Raw genomic sequence first — 14795 nt, forward strand, 5'->3', positions numbered from 1 at the left:
CCAGTTCTTATGAGCTGGTCATTGACCATAATAAAGTGAACTTGAAACTTGGTTCCACATTAGAGTGGATAATGTCTGAAGTGGCCCCAAAAAGAAGCAAATTATTAAACTGCCTTGAACTGAATTACTGAGAAGGGGACACAGGACATCATGTGGCTCTAGTATTTGTAGATTTATGTCAAATGAAAATGTTGTATTTTTAAAATGTTAAAATGAAAATATTATTTAGCTAAAAATACCATCATTGCTAAGGAGGGTATGTTGATATTGAATCTGTAATATGAGGTAAAACAACTTTTCAAAAGGATATCCTCAATAAATTCTCTTCTCCTTTAGCTCATAAGAATACGAGAATACAGAATGGCTTGTTTTTCTTGGAGTGGGTACTTCAAAAACTGAAGAGATCAAATTACTTTCTCAGTGTTCTTGTGTCAACATCTTGAATCTCAAAAAAGCGATTGTACAGATTGTACTGACATATTTGACATTTTCAAGTATTCTGTACAGGCGTTATTTGATAAATTACAGCAGGTAGCATGAATGTTCTTCCCATTCAATAGAATAATATGATAATCTCTGACAATTCCTATCCTAATTCATTGGTTTGTTATGTCATAGAGATAATGAAACAATGAAAACACCCATTGATATATTTGGAGAGCAAGCTCTTCCATGTTCTGAAAAACTGACATGACTTTTGTTTTCCTGCCAGCCGGCAGGCAAATATCAGACATAAAGTTTCAGAATCACAAACAGTCTATTCTAACACTGTGTGGAAAATGTTAGAAAATTAAATAGAGTCCTGCTGAATGTGGGTTTGTTCGCTGTGCATCATACTTTTACATTCACACATTACATTGTCAAGAACAATCCCACTAATGTATCTTTATTTACATAATAGTTATTCTGGTCTCATAATTGATTTTCTCAACATCTCCAATGTTGAATTATTTAAAGAGTTATTGCATTTGGCAAGTTGGTAACATATATTCTGAAAATCAAACTACCTGGAGTATGTGTGTGAGAGAAAAGCCTGATAATGAACCATAACATGGAGGTGTGAAAGATAAAGCTCTAGTAGGGTTATGACACTCATCTTCTTTTACCTACAAATACATTTTGTGTGATTGTTAACTACAACAGAGAAAAGCTGATGAACAACCCTGGGAAAGAAGTGCAACACGCACAGCATCAGGAAGCCCAATCCTGTTCAATTATCCTTAAAGGGTTTGTAATAATTGTTTATTATTCATAAAATCATATGCAAATCCTGCTGCTCACAGCATGAGAAGAACCAATCAACGGCTGATTTGTCTGATTTGGGATTAAGAAAAATGCAAGGACATGACATTACACAGCCTACCACATAAAGATGGATTACAGTCCAGGTAAGACATTGCCTCAGTGCATACCAATCTATTATTTCCAAGTGTAATATGCAAAATGTAAAAAATCCCTCCAGCCATAAATTCTAATCTGTGTGTAATTACCTTGAAAAAAATCTACATCGATTTGAGGCTTTTGTGGAACTAGCATTCTCCATGACCAACACCTCCTAATAAACATGCATGATTGGTAACAGTTCTGCTTTCTTAACACTGATCTTTCAGAAATATCTCCACACACAAAAGCAGTAATAAAGAACAAAGTATACCCTGTGGAGTATTACAAGGCAATACATTCATTAAGTAGTTCTTATGATACCATAAATGTTTTAGGCAAAAGACAGGAACATAAAATTACAGGCTTCCTAATATTCCAGTAGAGATTACTTTACTTTTACATTATATAGTCCTGCCTATCTCTCCCCCCCCCTTTTTTTTGTTTCAAAAAAAATCAAAACAATCACAAAGCAGTTTAGTTATCTATGCAAAACAAAAAACAAGCCTTTAAGACAGTGGTTCTCAACCTGTGAGTCCCCAGATGTTTTGGCCTACAGCTCCCAGAAATCCCAGCTAGTTTACCAGCTGTTAGGATTTCTGGGAGTTGAAGGCCAAAACATCAGGGAACCACAGGCTGAGAACCACAGCTTTAAGATGATAGTTCTAGTCATATCTGATTCTAGTCTTAATGGTGTCATACAACATTTAATGCATCAGCCATCACTATTGATATCAACATAACAGGTGGAAGAAGTAGGAATCCATTATCCATGTTTAAAAGAATGGATTCACAATGTTTGCTTGAAACTAAAGTGATGGTAATCCTCTTCAGGCATTTCAAAGGTTTTGAACCAAAATATATATGAACTGTATGTAGGACATGGAATCAGGTATCAGCAAGTTGGATCCATCCACTTTTATATTGGTGGAGGGTAGAAGTCTACAGTGGGGAATTTCTTCTCTCTGTTAAGGCTTTCTCTGAGATTTAAAAGCATGACTTCTCACGGGTGCTATTAAACAGCCTCCATCAATAGCAGAGATTTCCCTTTACATGTGTAAAATGAAGGTTATGGCGACTAAGCTAACAGAAGCAGTGCACCCATTGCACCCTCTTACTTTTCATTTTTTGCAAACCACAAAGTCACCCACTGGATTTCTGTAGCTGAATGCGAAATCAAACCCTGGTCTCCAGGGTTGTAGTCCAACACTCAAGCCATTGCACCATACTGGCTCTCTCTAATTAAAATACCAGCTCATAATTACCTACAATGCAAACAGCACAGGCTGAGGGTATTCTTTTGATATTTTGCATCTTGTGAAATGGATCTTGATTTTGCTTATACTACACTGTGTTATTGGCATAGATTATTTTGACCCAATAAGTGTAATACCTACAATAATTCTTTGGGATCAATCTTGCAGTGAGGAATTGGTTTGGTCAATCTATCCAATGCAGCTGGTGTGTGGCTGAAACATCTGTTCCCACTGAACTTTTCAATCTCTCAAAAAGTTCACTATCATGTGATAACTGCAGCATTAGGTGATGACAGAAGAACTATTGCAGGTCAAACATCAGAGACAAAGATTTCATTCTGTTCCATCACAATGTTGTTACTGTTGTTTTCATGGAGATGTTTTACCAACTCGGCTGTGAATCATCAAGTGTGGAGTGATGAGAGATTAATCCATAACTGATGCTGTCAGCCTTGACAGTGCTGATCACTTGTTGAAGCAGAGGGTGAAGGGATGCCGAAATTCACACCACTGCCCTTATTGTGTGCTTGTCAGCTGTCAGGAGTGACTACCGACCATGCAGACCCACCGACCCACCGACCATACAGAAAAGGTTCAGTTTATTCCTGCTTGAAAATTGTTAAATGGATTCTCCCGACTATAAAAAGGTGGAGATCTTCAGAGATAATTTTTTAATAGAATGTAGGACCTAATTCCAGAAGAAAAATCATTTAGAACTGCCTATTTCCTTATACAGATGGCCTTTGCTCATTTAGAGCCACATACTGTTTGCCTCCTTAACAAATATCAGAACTAGCATTCCACACTGTTAATGATGAGGCAGAAGTGTAATCTATTCTTCTAAAAATCTACTTTGAGAAGGCTCTAAGTCTCAGCAACACTGCCCTCACAGTTGTTTAGACTCTCATCCAACCAAATTACCTACAGCAAACTAAAGAGAGGGGATAAAATACATAAAAAAGAAAACCCAATTAGGAAAATGTTGAAAAACCAACAGCATAAAAGACATTTGTTTTGATTATATATCACTGTGTAGATAGTGTTTGTGTGCAATCTGATCCACAAACTAGTTGTTATACCAGAGTAGCTGAAATTGCACTCTGATCTCAAACACATTTGTATGGTAATAGGTCCCATTGATTAAGGCTGGATCTACACTGCCCTATATACTAATACTAATGAATACACTTTATTTATATTCCGCTTTATCTTCCCGAGGGAACTCAGAATGGATTACAAAACACACAGATAAGCAAACATTAAATATAATGAATAACAACAACATACAAATACACAGAACAAAGGTAAAGGCTTCCCCTTTCCCCTTCGCCGAAGTGATAGCTATTGATCTATTCACATTTGCATGTTTTCAAACTGCTAGGTTGGCAGGAGCTAGGGCTAACAGCTCACCCCGACCCACGGCTTCAAACTGTCAACCTTTAGGTCAGCAGATTCAACAGTTCAATGGCTTAACCTGTTGCATCATCACGGCCATTTCCAGTTATGAGGCAGAAAAGACTGAAAAAAGATAGACTATTTAAAACACTTTATCCCATTTTTTCAGTTGGAAATAGTTCTTATGTTTACCCAGGGTCAGCCCTAGGTAATTTTCAAGTGTAAGCAAGCAGTATTTTGGTGCCCTCCCCCCCCCCCCGAAGGGACAGAAAGGGACAGTTCGCTCACCAAGCCCCCAGCCTCCTCCTTCGCTGAGATGGGCCCTTACCAGAGGGAAGAGTTTCCTCCCTCAGGCAAAGGCCCGGCTTAGGGAAACTCGGAGCATGTTACTAAACAGCAACACGATCCTGGTTTCTCCAATGGTCAGGGCCCTTACCTTCCATGGCTGGCTCTGCTGCTGAGTTTGCTTCTCCCTCCTCCACCGCCTCTCTCTCTCTGCTGAACCGGAGGCACCTCAACTGCGCCCCTTAGAGAATCGCGCCTTCTGCAAATGCGTAATTTGCATATAGCTTGAACCACCCCTGTGTTTACCCCATCCCAAGCCCCTTATCATGATAACAGTCCTGGGTTATTTACCTCTCCTCCAGTTTACATCGTCACTATATGTACTTTCACTGGCCCAGTTCATGTTTATGAGCCTACTCAGGTTTTTATCTAACTATGTTTTATTGTAAATGTGATTTTGATTTGTATTCATTGTTGTGTCTTTTATATTGTCTGTAACTATCTGGGCTTGGCCCCATGTAAGCCGCCCCAAGTCTCTTCGGGGGGATGGAGGCGGGGCATAAAAATAAAATTATTATTATTATTATTATTATTATTATTATTACTAATTATATTGTGAATTCTTTCTACCATTTTTATTGTTTTGGAATTGTATTTGTTAGGATGTATTATATATTATGTTTTTCCCCAAGTATACTATAAGTCAACCCAGTTATCCTGCCAATAAACCAGAATTAATGATAATAAAGCAGATAAAATGCTACATTCATACCGGACCTGAAAGCATGGAGACTTCCGGCTTGATCCAACATAAAAACAGTAAACTCGTATATGAAACCTTTACTTCTTTAGAGTATCTTTGCAGACAAGAGACTCTGTGAGTTGCTTGCAGTATTTTCACAGAAATAAAATACCATCAAATGTAATCAGGAATGGAACTGAGTTAGACAACTACTGAAAAGTTATGTGTATAAGCAAATGTAAACACACACAAGGAGTTTCAAGTAAAGTTTGTGCCAGTGTCCAACCCAGAAAATTATACAGGAGAATGAGCTAGCCATAAAATATATTCCAATAATGTCTTAGGAGTATGAAACAACTTTCAGACTTCTGCTGTATATATCCCAGGATTTGATCCCAGATTATCTAGCAGTGCAGACTCATAGAATCCAGTTCAAAGCAAATAATCTGGGATCAGATCCTGGGATATAGGGCAGTGTAGATACAGCCTAAAATGAAACATTATTTTGTGTAAATATCCTTGTAATCATAGACTGAAGATGGAAACAAACTCCTCACAATCCTGTGATCATCACTTTAAATTTTACCACATGACTGCCCTAATCATTCTAGAAGAGATCATTTCTGTGGCTGAGGCCTCTTCTGCACTGCCATATGATCTAGATTATCAAAGCAGATAATCCACATTATTTGATTTGAAGTGAATTATCTGAGTCTATACTGTCATATGATCCAGTTCAAAGCAAATAATCTGGATTTTGTATAGAAGGGGCCTTAGATTCAAGGAATAAACCTTGTAATATCATGTGCTCTGTTTCTAGTCACACCAAGTGACCACAGGTCTCTTAGGACAGAATAATTTCAATGGCTTCTACATAATTTCCAGTCATCAGTTTCTATCCTAATTCAGTCTCTATTGCCCAAGTATTCAAGTCCAGATAAATGAAACAGTCATATGGGAAAAATGTGATTCTTAATGTCTCTTTTGCACTTCCATGGGCACTTCTATGCCATTTTTGGTGCTATGGCAACATCTGCTGTAATCCTGGGGTTTGTAATTTGGTGAGGCAATAAAACTCTAATCCCCCTCACTTAAATGTAAATTTCCAGAATTCCATAGGATGTTACTATAACAGTTACATGGAACCACAGCACTAGAATTATGTAGTGTGAAAGGGTCCCAGAATTCCAGAAGATGCAGCTATGGAAGTATTATAGTACTGTAACTGTGTTGTGAAAAAGAACTGAAAATCAAAGATTACAACTGGAAGAGGATAAATAAAAGCAAAAACTAATCACACGTCAAGATCTGAAGAGAAAGTTTTTCTTTTAGCTCACATGCACAAACATCACTTCACACAAATCTGAGAAACTATATGCTTTCTTCAGGCCTTCACGCAAAAAAGAGTAAAGATGTGTGGAGAAGGGGTGAGAAACGTCCTGTCTTCACTCTCCATCTTTATGGAAAATGTAACAAAATGGACAGATAATGACAGACTTCAGTTTACATTTTTGTTCACATTCCAGACCGTAGACATAGAGATGTGCATTCTCCTCTGTGCAAGCTCACATAGTAGATAAAAGGTGGGTTTTGCAACCTCTGAGGTATGGACAAAGGTTGTCTTGTATTCTGCCTTGTAAGGCTGATACTCTGTTGAAAGGACAAATAGGATTACATCTAGAGTCCCAATTCTAAAATTGTTGCTAGTCACATTTCCACAGCAAATGCCCTTTGAACACAAAGCCTATATGGAATTGGCCCCATACATAATAGATGCTCCACATTATCAGCACACCGAATAGCACATGGGTGTTTATTTGTGCATGTTTATGTATATATGCAGATGTTTGAATGAAGAATTCCTCATATACAAACTGAGAAGCCACATTTTCATTAAAACCTGCATATCAGTATGCTCTTTCTTCTCCTTGCTTTTATCTGAGAGGAAAATTTACAAAATCACTGTATGTTTTAGAAATATGCAGACCATAAATATAGTCGAGTATCCTCTTTATAGTGTTAGCCACAGAAGCTGATATCTTATTCTATTTCTATATTGCTATTTTAACATTTTTATGTAAATTCTTATGTACTCAATGTAAGGTTTAATGCTCTGGAATATATGATTGTATTATTTGAGGCACACATGATACAGCACAGTAAACAGAATTCTGTGCTTTTTGTGGGAAAGGTTAGTCCAAAACAGCCATCCTTAAACTGTGATCCTCCAGCACCAAAACATCATGTTAGACAACAAATTTGGTAGAAAAAGTAGTTCAATACGCAGTAATGCTATGTAGCAATTACTGTATTTATGAATTTAGCACCAAAATATCACAATATATTGAAAACATTGACTACAATGTGTGGAAGGGCCTTGAGTCTACACTGCCATATAATCCAGTGCAAATTAGATAATCTGTGGAAGAAGCCTAAGTGAGGCCTAAGTCTGCCTGTCCCCTAACTGAATCCTGGCTGTGCTTGGCTGAATTGGTTGCTAGGAGATGAAGTGGGCAGAGATTAGCCCTCTAAACTGGCAGCCATTGGATAAAAACGATTATTGCTCTCCCTCTGATTAGGACTTTAGTTTTCTTTTCTTTTTGTTATATCTTACTGGAGCCGTGGATGATGGGTTGTGTTGTCAAATTTCAAGGTTGGGCGGCCTGTAGTTTTTTTGTTTTGTGGGTTGCCCTGATGCCATCACTCTTTTATATATATAGATGATTTTAAATCTATTTATTGTATTTTGTTAAATTATCTAATTGTTTTAATTGCTTATGTTTTATCTTTTTGTATTGTATATTGGCATTGAATTTTGCCAGATTGTGAGCCGCCCTGAGTCCCTTTGGGTGAGAAGGGCGGGATAGAAATCAGGGAAATAAATAAATAAATAAATAATAACTTTATTTTTATACCCTGCCCCATCTCCCCGAAGGGACTTGGGGTGGCTCACATGGGGCCATGCCCGATACAACAATCAATAAACCAATCACAAAGCCATAACACAATTAACCCAATAAAAACATCAACATCAATAAAAACAATCATTAAAATGAGCAAGAATTAAGCAATATTAGAATCAGGGGACTAAATTCATAGATCCTGGGCAAAGTGCAGAAAATACCAAAATGGAGACAGGTAATTTCACAGTTAAAATGGATAATAAAGTGAAGTGTAATAATAGTAAAACATCAGGAATGGGGCGATTATAGAATGAACAGACAGGTCAATCCAACAACAATTAAATGTCAAAGGCCTTTTGGAAGAGCCAGGTTTTTAAGCTCTTCCGGAAGGAGAGGAGGGTAGGGGCCTGCCTGATCTCCCTGGGGAGCGAATTCCAAAGCCAGGGGGCCACGAAGGAGAAGGCCCTCTCTCTCATCCCCACCAACCGAGATTGCGAGGGTGGTGGGAGCGAGAGGAGGGCCTCCCCCGACGAGCGAAGAGAACGTGCAGGTTCATAGGGGGAGATGCGGTCTCTAAGGCAGGTGGGTCCCAAACTGTTTAGGGCTTTGTAGGTAATAACCTGCATCTTGAATTGGGCCTGAAAAGTAAATGGCAGCCAGTGGAGCTCCTTAAACAGAGACGTTGATCCTTAAATAGTTAAGGAGCAGGCATGTGTCTCAGTAGGCAATAAATAAAGCATTGTTGTTCTTGATGTTCTTGTTGTTGTTGTTGTTGTTGTTGTTGTTGTTGTTGTTACCTGGAATATCTAGGACTTTGAGGAAACTTCTCCAGTGGAAACAACTCAGTGGGACAATATTCCCTGATCTCTTCCTCCTATCCAGAAACATTTTCTTTCTGAAATCAGCCACCCATGGTTCAAATAAGGTAAGAATGTTCTGTGTGTGACTGTATCGCAATCAGATTAGGGATGTGCCTTTTCATGTTTCATACCTCAACCAACGCTCACCCTGTTGGTTTCTCTCTTTCCCCTCATGTTTTCAGTAAAGCTTCACTTTCCCCCTACAAGGCTTAAAGCCAAGTAGCTCCACTAAGTCCTCTTCCTTTTATCACACTCTCATTTGGAAAATAACCTGCCTTCTCTACCTCACCCCATCTTAAACTTGAATTCACTCCTCTTTTGACACCCCTCAATAGACAATGGCTGAGATAATTCTGCAGGGTTGGATTGAATAACTCTATGAGGGCAGAGATACAAATTACAGTTATAGATAACATATTGTTTAGTGCAAGTCTTGTATTAAATGTAAACATTGCATAATTGAATATACAATCCAATCTGTCATGGCAGAGTATGATTGTCTTCCAGAGGTAGAGTTTGGCAGAAGATCCATAAATGACTATGATGGTCTTTCACATTGAGGACATAGATTTACAGCTGGAAGGAGGTCAGAAGAGTTTGCTTAATGTGCCTTTCTCTTGGCATATTTCTCCCTTTTGTCCTCTACTCGTGCCTCTTTTTTTGTTGTCCACAATGTAATGCACACCTGCTTGCACAAAAAACCACATGAGCTCCCATGACCTTGAATTGAATGTGGATGCTATAAATCTGATAAAAGTCTCCAATTACTTCTGTGGAGGAATTTGCATGTGTATAAGAAACCAACAGAATTCCCGCCACTGACAGACTGTATTCTGTTCAATGTTTTATCTTTAAACAATCCACTGCAGTGTTATACAAAGTATATTGAATTCACTTTAATTGGAGCACTAGACTCTTTAACAAGAGATATTCACGTATCATTTCGGCACAAAGAAAAGATCCCATAGAAGAGAAGGAAGGCAATGGGACAAACACACCAGAGTGTGGAAATTTTGCTCGCAAATTTCAGCAGCATTTGATGACTTTGGCAACAATTAATTTAGTGAATGCAAAAGAATGAGGCCACCACTGCATTGCAAGCACTTTCATCATAACATTTATTCAGGAGATGTTTCAGTGGGCTTTGATTATTTAATTAGCAAGGCATGTGTAAAGGTTAGGATGTTATACCAATAATCTTAAGAGCAAAAGTACTTGGAAAGAATGAATCCCTTCCAGTGGCAACCTCCTAGGAGAGATTCATTATGTCAGGCTAAAAGATCTGCTATCATCTTCCAGCATTACTCATGGCAAGGAGGCATCAGTAGTTATTATGGGAGAGAACCATTACTTGTAGCTCTGTGTGTTAGGTTGCTAGGCCCCTGCCTTTAAACACATTGTTAGTTAGAGAACTCTATTTAGGAGCAATTGTTCCCTCACAGGAATACATACATTAGAGAAAGTTGATTAACCATGATTTCACTGAGGTGTGAAAATGAGACGAGTTTCTTGCATGTAGATCTCTTCACTGTTAGACTGGAAAGTTATTCTTCAAAAGTAATTGGATATAACTCAAAGGTCTAAGAAAGTAATCAGGTAACTTTATAATTATGACTTTAGGGACTTCATCCCATGGGATAAGTGAAGTTTTTTGGGATTGCTGGTTTCCCCTTAAACTTTGCAACGTGTTTGGAATTTAAATGGATGGTTTTCCTACCCTTTCACACCTTGTCCCTTTCTACACTTTCTTTAGGATTTATCCATTTGATTTGCCATCACAAAGTAGAGATTTGCTTTCTCCCATTGTCCTTCCAGGATTTAGATTATTTATCTTTTTTTTAAACAAAAACAAAAACAAAATAAAAATAAGTCGATTGCCAACCAGCTTAAGAATTGTTGAGGAAACCAACACTTTAGAAACTGCAAAATACCTCATCCCCACAGAAGAAGCTTGCGTTATGGGTTGCCATTTCTTAAATGTGTAGAAACACTGATTTTACTGCATGGGATGAACTCCTATACATTATGTATCAGAGTTTGGGGAGAGGTTGTTTTGTTTTTTGAAGGAAGAATATAAACTTATGCTAAATGTGCTCTGGGATATTTTCTCATTCCCATGAAGTTCCCACTAGTAAGGAGTGTTTTCTGGTACCTGATCAAGGTCAACGATATCAAAACACCAAGAATCAGAAAGAACTTCATATGAAGTGGAGAATTTGCTTCCAGTAGGATTCAGCTCTCTTCTTCTACCACCTCTCCTTCTTCCTCCTCCTCCCCCTTTTCCTCATTGCTAAAAATGTAACCAGTGTATTTTCTTTGTCTTAAAAAGTTTTGCAGTTGTTATTTATTTACATCACTTTTACCCCGCCTTTCTCCCCGAGGGGACTCAAAGCGGCTTACAATAAATAGGCAAAAATTCAATGCCTAAAAACAATGTAAAAACAACAATTCATATAAAACAATCTACAAAACAACCATTCATATAAAACAGATGCCATTGCAAAATAAAATCACATTACATAAAATGTTATTTCCAATTCCAAGAAAAACAACTTTATTTGAAACCCCAAATTAGAGAATCAATATAAGCCCTGAAGCAAGATAGCTGTGTTCATGTATTTGATTGAAGACCTAACATTAATGTGATTGTGGGGTAATTTTCTACCCCAATTACAAAAGAGTATCTGCAAAGGGAAATGGCCCCCACCAAAGGGTCATTCTTTGTGCTGCTGCATAGAAAAAAGATATTACTTTGATTCTTGCAAGCAAATGACCCACATATGGCGTATTGCGTACTAGGTTTTTTAGTTCTCCCACTGCTTGATGTATTTGTTTTAAAACATTTTTTCAGGCTAAGGAGGAGGAAAGACAGGTTCAGGTGAATAGCCCAGTTCAACTGAACTCTTTAAATAGATTGTCTGACAAAGATTTGTCAGGTTATATTCGTTAATTTCCGTAAACTTTCAGAAGGATGCAAGTGCCCTAGGTATGAAAAGTTGGATTTTGCTTAACTTCACGCTCTAGACCAGGACTGTCACTAACGTGGGATGAGTGGGAGTGAGAATAATGTCCTTCCAATTAAGAATACTCCCCCCAAATGAAATTTTCCTTTGGTCCACAAATTTATAGCATTGCAGAGAATGAGACACTAAAATAATTCACACCTAGAATTCTTTCATTTACTGTGTTTCATTTGCTTGTTGACTTTGCTTGCCCCTTTACTTTGGATGCTTAAACTGTATTTCTAAATGTGCCATAATTGTTTTAAGTTATTGCGGTACTAGGAATTGGGGGACTGAAGACAAATTTCATTGGGATCAGAATGCTTATTTGGGGACCACACCCTTTGCAACTATACACCTGCTCTGGATTGTCAACATATTGTGTTCCAACCAAATAGTCAGAGCCAGAAGCTCATGTGATAGTGAAATAAGCCCAGGTAAAAGAAGACTGATCTCTCTTGTAAAATAGAGTATTTTCTCAACATAGAGATTTGCATTGCCCCCAGAGCCAAAGAAATTTGAATCTCCCATGAAGGGCAAATAGGATGCAGCACTTTTACTTTGCTATATCGTTGCTGAAAAATATCATGGAATTGTATTCATACCAGTACATTACAATGGCTGAACCCAAAAAGCCATGTTTAATGTGCAGAAAAACAATTCTGTGTATGGCAAGTAGGTAAATTTTGAGGATGTTGTTTCCAACCCTTGGGGTGATGATGTCATATATAATGTATACATTAAAAATAAAATAAAATCTACATACAACAATTGCCTTACTATGCTCCAAAATATACTTAGGTTGCAAAACCCAGTCCTATATAATAGTGAGATCAACAGCTGTATTCCCCTAAAGTATTCTTATGCCTTGGTCTACTAGGAAATTAATAGAGACTTTATACTAATATTTGTTCCAGTAACACAGATAGCACAGATAAATATGCTGCCTCAGCAGCACAGCTTACGTAGATCTTGAATCAGTCTAGGCACATTCATTTGAGACACATTAAAATAGGCACATCAACCATACACCTCTATTAGATTTATATAACAAAGTGCTACACCCCCTCTCCTAGTATGTCAAACAATATCTATAACACAAGCATTAGTTTGGGTATTAAATAACTAGCATCATCAAGAAAGGAATATTTTACTACACATAGGGTGTTATGATTGAGCCTCATGGCTCTGTTACTGGCAGACGTGGGCGTAAGACTCCTCGAGAGTCAGATACTCTCGAGGAGCGAGAAAGAAAGAGACTGCGAGATATCTTTGCAGCACCATCTGACGAAGAGTCTTTTGAGGGGTTTACGGAGAGAATGGAGGAGGGGCTGGTTAGCTCGGAGGAGGATGAGATGGATTGGACTCGGGTGAGGGAGGAATTGGGTGCCACTGGCAATGATGGGATGGAAGATGAATGGGGACCTTCAGGATTAGACCCATGGACAAGCTGGAGGGATGGGACGGGATCCACAGCTGGGGATGCTGTGGGGCGTAGTCAGAGGTGTTCCAGCTCTGATGAGGAAAGTGATGAGGAAACGCCCGGGTTAAGGAGGGCAGCTGATAGTGATGAGGATTTGTAACTGGCATAAAATGAGGCTTGGGAGCAATTGCAAATTGCGTTGGGCAAGGTAATCTGGACGAACGCTTGGGATCTGTGTGGGACGCTTTCCTGAAGACTGGTGTGTTTTCGTGTGCTGATACGTAAGTTGTTTTGGAATTTGGGGTCAGACGGCGGGAGGAATTGTGTGGGCTTTTGTTTGTGCAAACTTGTGCTTAATCTCATTAGCTTTGACCTTCCGTCGTCTTCTTGACGGACGCCATCTCCTGCTTTGGATTTCGGACTGAACTGACCACGGCTTGACTTCCCCCTACTCGGACTTGGTGAAACTACAAACGTCTGCTTCTGGCTTGAACTACGGAAAGGAACTGGGTCTACTCTACTGCTTCAATCCTCGGCTGATCTGTGTGTATTGGAAATCTTGCCTGCTGTGTGGAGGAGTGACTCAAGTTACTCAAAGCACAGTGCTGGCAGCAGAGAGGAATCTGCTGCCAATTAATTGCATTCTTTTGAACACTTTGTTCCCCGGCTTCTGTTTTGTTTATCCCCAGGCTGAAGCAAGCTGTTTTGTTTTTACCCGGATTAAACTCCGGTTTAATCCGGTTTATCTTTTGAACGTTTTTCCTTGCCCCTTTTTGCTTTTAAAGGCTAATACTGCCTGGCCCTTGTATTTTACGGGCATTTTGAGTTCTGTTATCCAATAAACTCTGTTATCTTTGATCTTGTGGCGTTCTGTCTTTGACAGATTGCCCAACGCCCTAAAAAAGGTTTATTGCAGTAATAAATCCCGTCAGGAAGACGATGGATGAGTTAAGGGCTAAGTTCGATCAATTACAAACGGCCTTTACTGTCAGTCAAACAGCTAATGCTGTTAAAGGACATGTTTTGACTCCTGAACGCTTTGACAGAACCAGATGCAAGTTGCCAACTTTTTTGGCACAAGTTGAGCTTTATTTTTCCCAGCTCAGTGCTCATGCTTACCCTACAGACACTAGCAAGGTGGCATTTATTTTGAGTTTGTTGACTGGTCCTGCAGGACAATGGGCCACTAATTTAATTTTGGGAAATGACCCAGTCAAGGACAATTTGAATAATTTCAAGAAGTTACTAACTGACACTTTTGGGGACCCTCTCCGCACGGAGAATGCTGGGTGGGCTCTGTATCGGTTGAAACAGGGAAAGGGGACTGTTTTGGATTACTTAAATAAGTTTAATTTGTATCGCCACCAGCTGGACTGGGGGGAAAATGCATTCATGCTTTTGTTTACTGCTGGGTTAAGTGATTATCTCCAGGATGAATTAGCACGCTTGGAGCCGGCTGAGAATTGGGCTGCCTTAGTAGCTAAGGTGCTGCGTTTGGACGCCAGGTTCGAGTCCCGTAAACACTCGAAAGCAATGTGTGCGCCACCTA

The sequence above is a fragment of the Anolis carolinensis genome, chromosome 1 (genome assembly GCF_035594765.1).
Source record: "Anolis carolinensis isolate JA03-04 chromosome 1, rAnoCar3.1.pri, whole genome shotgun sequence".
In the NCBI taxonomy this organism is placed as follows: Eukaryota; Metazoa; Chordata; class Lepidosauria; order Squamata; family Dactyloidae; genus Anolis; species Anolis carolinensis.